Source organism: Haliotis asinina, chromosome 6 (assembly GCF_037392515.1).
Source record: "Haliotis asinina isolate JCU_RB_2024 chromosome 6, JCU_Hal_asi_v2, whole genome shotgun sequence".
NCBI classification, from domain to species: Eukaryota; Metazoa; Mollusca; class Gastropoda; order Lepetellida; family Haliotidae; genus Haliotis; species Haliotis asinina.
This window is the reverse complement of record NC_090285.1, coordinates 1,206,210-1,212,209: the sequence shown is the minus strand read 5'-3', so window position 1 is coordinate 1,212,209 and position 6,000 is coordinate 1,206,210.

The window sequence follows — 6,000 nt, the reverse complement described above, 5'->3', positions numbered from 1 at the left end:
ACAGAAATATGGTTTTTGTAAAGTAAATTGTGCTCTATTGATAGCCCTTTAATTACTCACTGATGACCACACATACATCCTCATACAAGAATATGTGAGATTGAAGCTGCGGTCTGTAAAGAATCAAGTCAGGACCAGATAATCCACCCGATCCCGCTAGTCGTCTCTTACGACAAGCATCAGTTGCTGAAGGTCAAGTCTGATCTTCACGAGTGAGAACCAAGGATTCCTAGTAGAAACAAGAACTACGGTAAAGGAGGCAGTGGTTTGGTATTTCACTTCTGATTCTGCACGGGGCATGCTTTACTTACGTTTGCTGGCGACAGTAAACTTCGAGGGCTCCATGGAGAGTGTGTCGGGATTGAAGGGCATGTACACGGACACCGTCAGCATTGGTAACTGTTGAGGAAGTGACGGGTCGGAGTGACTGGGAAAAAACGCTACAGTTGGGGCACTATTGTCCAACATTTGTCCAACAGTCTCTCCTGGATTCCGCGATTCCGCGGTTGGAGAAAACATTGCGGAATTTATTTTTCCGTGCAGAAAAGCGGTAAACGCATATTCGAACAGAATCCGTGCAGAATTTGTCTTTTTTCTGTCGCGGAAATTGCCAATTTTAAAAACTGAGTGAGAACTGACTGACAGTCGAAATGAAAAGTAGAGTTAATGTCAAAATTAGGATCGGATAAAACGGACTGACATATATACTGTGACAGCATTTTCAAACTAATCATGATTACAGATACTTTATTTATAAAACAAATTTTAGGCATGTTTCAAACAATATTAGGTGAATTTAGTTACTTTCTCAAAATCGATCATTTTGAAAATTATTACAGATTTCATTTAAATCAGGGATCTCTATTTAGTCTTCCTGTTTACATATACAGTTGTTACTTGCATGAACCCGGGAGTTCATCTGCATCAAAGTTACGAATGAGAGGAGAGAAATAATTTTCAGTGAGTGTTTAATTCTCAAACACAGAAAAAGGTGTGGGTGCTTTGTCATCAAACTTACTCAAGTCAAGTGTTTATTTCTAGTACGAAGGCCTCAGGCCCATATACAATGCAGAGTATACAGCTGTATACACAATGTATATTATATATATTATGGTAGTCATATACTGTCTCTGTGATATCTATCTATTATCTAAAGTTGTACATGTATTTTCTTTTAATTTATATGCATGCCATAGGAATTTACTTAAGCTTTTTAAAACTACTATATTATCCGTTGATAGAAGGGATCTAAATTTGTACATATTCGGATTTTGATGATACACCGATGATACTCAAGATGTTATGATGTGTACTGTCGACTTAACTTTATATTTGTTTTTGAGAATTAAACTATGAAGGTCTGTATAATGTTTTTGTTGTTTTTCTTTTCTAAATGGTTTAACCGCAGAATGTATTTCAAAATATTGAAAAATAGGGTGCACAATTTGCGTAAATTTGCCTCGGAATCGAGGAGGGAGTGAACAATCGCCATATCTAGAGGCAACATCAGTACAGTTTTATGCTTTCATTACTCTTAGGGTTCAAATTGAACCCCACGTCCATCATGTATTTGGCCAGCCATGTTTTGAGTTTCAGGCGAGTATTTTTAGCTGACTGACTAGTTACTTTTTGGCTGTTAATATCTAGTTTAGCAATGGTTCGTTTTGAATCCAAATGGATTTAAATGCGTAGAAATCGTAGAAGAGTAAATTCTATTTTAGAAGCGCATAGAACTGACTGAGCATACATCCATTCTCCACTATGTGGCCGGTTTTAGTTTTTATCTTGCCAATAACGAAATTATAAATATCCAACGATTAAATGTTGCAATTACGCTCTTATTCTACATGTAGGTTTGGTTTAAGCTGAATACAACATTACTTCAGCCAGAAATAAACACAAAAGTATAAGTTATCTGACTTTAAAATGCCCACCTTTTGGCACTTCTGGTGTCCACGTCGTTAGTCACACGTAAAGCGCTGCTTTAATCTCTCATCTACGCCAGATAGTGGCCAAAAACAATCCTCTTGAAGCGCATATGTAAGTCTGTCAACACATAACAAAGTCAGTTGAATTGAAAACTGTATTTCTTGTTTATATGGATGAAATAAATTTTCAGCAAATTAACACCAGATACGTTAAGCACTTTTGCAGGCTTAGTGAAAATATTAGAATGTACCTCCTGACATTGCACGTGTACAAGGTGATCGGGCCGATCATGAATGTGATGCAACTGAAATCTGATTCCAATTTTCTACTTTCACTTTCTCATGGTAACTGCAACCGCAAATGTTTAAAGGCATGAGACATTTAATTTTCATCATCCAAGTTAACCAAATCTAGTTAAATACACACCAATTATTGCAATAATCACAAGCTGATGGGTCTCATGGAGGACAGCATCAAATTATTATCTAAACAATTCATGTTTGGCTCATCTCTCAATATAAAAACATGACCTGGTGAAATCAGATACGTTAACCACAAACAAGGGCGACTTTATTTTCATTTGGATTTTACCGACATATATATATATATTTTTTATGATAATCTTCACTTTCCACTCAGAATTATTCGTGTATTCAGTTCCGGTTTGAGCACTTGAAACTTGGCGCCATAATGTGTGTAAACTAGGGAGGGATATTGGCCGTTCTCTAGTGAGTATTCTAGGATTTAAACACGTGTTTATCGAAACAACTAGATAATTGTGTTTGTATATATTTATGATCCTATTTTCATTGAATGCGCCATAGAAAACCTTAGACTGAACCCTGTCTGTGACAAACGCAAACAACAATGTTTAACGTATTTCTGCATTTCAACTAATTTCGTATGGTTGATTTGTTTGTTAGATCATGTTTTTCAACATATATATTTAGCAACGACTGTTGTGATCATGCTCTGTCCACAAATGAAAAGGTGATTAATGTAACTCTTGACTAGTTAACGAAATTCTATCGCACGTATCTGATGTTAATACGCTTAACGTATCTGATTATGATCTCAGATGTCACGTGATGGGGAAATACACGTTATACATATATGGTTACACTGTGGTTAGGACTCACTGCAACCTTCATGGTCGTCTGAGTTAATATTGTGTTAAGGTGATATCCGACAATGAATGTCTGATTTGATTTTGTTGTTTTAAGGTGATATCAACACAAAGTGATAACCATCAGATACAATGAACAGGCACCTGCTGTCTTAGCGGCGCAGGTGTTTAGTTGGAAACATTAAATGTTTCATATTAAAATGTTAATGGTTGTTTGAGCTGCTGTTGTTGTTTTGAAGTCATATCCGACATTGAATGTTTAATATGTTGCTGTTCTGTTAAAGTGATATTAAAATATAAAAATACATAATGGGAGATCATGGTCCATCACGTACCTGAAATCGGCACCTTCCGTTTCAGTGTTCTATGTCTAAAGGATCGCTACACTCATAATATGTATTTTGTTCCAAGTAGTTGTGTTAATGAAAGATGTCCGAGGCATTTCGAATTATACAAAAATACGATAATACAATGACAATGAAAAATACGTCACATACCTTAACGTTTGAATCTGTTTTCTTCTTCTTGAAATCCTGTCCACCATAGAGAGAATACCTTCAACTATCTTTGAACAGTCAAGTTGTAGGAATTTGGGTGGGAATTACGCTCCAAACATACTGACTTTAGAAATTCCAGAAATGCTTTTATTACATATTGGTGTTCAAGGCACTGGTAGAAATAGGAAGACTGTACAATATGTCAATAAGTTTTGAGCCTTGCATAGAAAAACACAAAATATTGGTATGAACCACATTTATTTTTCAACATAGTCCCTTTGTGATTCAAGACACTTGTTCCATCTTTTCTACCAGGCGCTGATGCCATCTCTGTAGAAGGCGCCATTTTGGTCCTCAAACCAAGCCTCAGTAGCAGCAATAAGCTCATTATCATCCTGAAATCTACGACCACGCAAGTGTTTCTTGAGATTTGGGAACAGATGGTAATCACTTGGTGCCAGGTCTGGAGAGTAGGAGGGATGCGGCAAGATTTCGTACCCGCATTCCTGGACAGCAGCGGCTGCAACTCGAGAGGTGTGTACTGGAGCATTTTCTTGATGTAGAAGAATACCACGTCTGATCTTGCCCCCTGCGCTTCTCCTTGATTGACTGTCGCACAACAAGTTAGCCTCAACAAGTAAGTAATCTATGTGGATGACGCCTTTGCTATCCCAGAAGACTGTCGCCATTACCTTCTGCACTGATCTGGAGGTTTTGAACTTTTTGGTCCTTGGAGAAGTGACATGTTTCCATTCCATGGATTCTTGTTTCGTCTCAGGATCATAGTGGTAGATCCAGGTTTCATCACAGGTTACCAGCCTAAAGTGAAAATCTTCTGGATTCTTGTTGTATCTGGTTAGCATGGAGTTGTTTATGGCGACCCTTGTTTTCTTCATTTCATCTGTAAGCATTCTTGGCACCAATCTTGCGCACACCTTAGACATGACGAGATGTTCATGAAGAATTGTCTCGATGGATCCGTGTGAAATGCCTGTGGTCTCCTCTAACTCGTGGAGTGTGATTCGACGATTCTCCAGCACAAGTCTATGCACTTCCTGACTAGTGCTTGTTGTTGGGCGACCTGGACGGGGGTCATCTTCAAGACTCTCTCTACCATGCTTAAATTCATTGACCCATCGTTTGATGGTAGCAGATGAAGGGGAAGACTTCCCATAAACTGCTGAAAGCCTTTCTTCAATGTTCTTCGCCGAGTTTCCTTCAAGAACTAAAAACTTAATTACTGCTCTATACTCAATTTTATTCATTTTCACTACCGTGAGGGGGTCTCTTTCTGTCAATGTGAGCTGTTCAATAACTTGTGAGAGTAGAATACCAAAACTTATACATCACATCAGCTACACCCCAAGGTTCAATGTCGTACCATAGGCTGTGACACCTGGGTATGAAAAAAGCTCAAGGCTAAAAAATTATTGACATCCTCTCGTAACAACACTGAAAGTACTTGGTCGTTTTGCATTTTCCCACTTTATCTGTGTGTGCCTCAAGATTCCCTATTATTATAGTTTCCTGGCATCCTGATCTCATACTTTTGCTCATCTCCCAGCCACGTAAAGCTCCAAAGGTGAGTCGAGAGTCAGTACATACTGAACAGACTGCTGTGTTTGTTAGGGTGTTACACGTTGTGTACATACACTTCAGCATCACCTGTACAATGTATATGGTATACTATATGCTCTGTCTAGATGTACGGAATATGTCCCCTGGGCTGGTAGTGCATTACCTCAGTGTCTGCTGGTTTGACGGATCCTGCTCTGTCCTGCAGGATTGTACTCCTGTACTGAGGCAGTTCGGGTATTCAGAAGCATGACTAGGGCAGGAACGGTCAGTTGGTTTCAGGGGCTGGAGAACCTGAGTCGGGCTACACAATGGCAGTAATCGTTATATACATGGCGTGATGACGTGTATCTGGCAGTATGACGTGTATGTGGCAGAATGACATGTATGTTACAGTATGACATGTATGTTACAGTATAAGTGTATGGGGCATTATGACGTTCATGTAGCAGTGTGACGTGTATACTACAGTATGACCTGTATGGGGCATTGTGAAGTGTATTTAGTATGGGGCATTATGAGGTGTATGTAGCAGTGTGGCGTGCATGTTACAGTATGACGTGTATGCTACAGTATGACCTATATGTGGCATTATGACATGTATCTTACCATATGACGTGTATGCTACAGCATGAGGTGTATGTGGCAGTAAGACATATATAAGGTAGTATGACGTCTATGTGGCTGTATGACATGTACGTTACACTCTGATGTGTATGTTACAGTATGATGTGTATGTGGCAGTATGACGTGTATGTGGCAGCATGACATATTGTTAAAGTATGACGTGTATGTGACAGTAAGACGCGTGTATGGCATTATGGTGTCTATGTGGCATTATGACGTGTATGTGGCAGTATGACGTGTATGTGG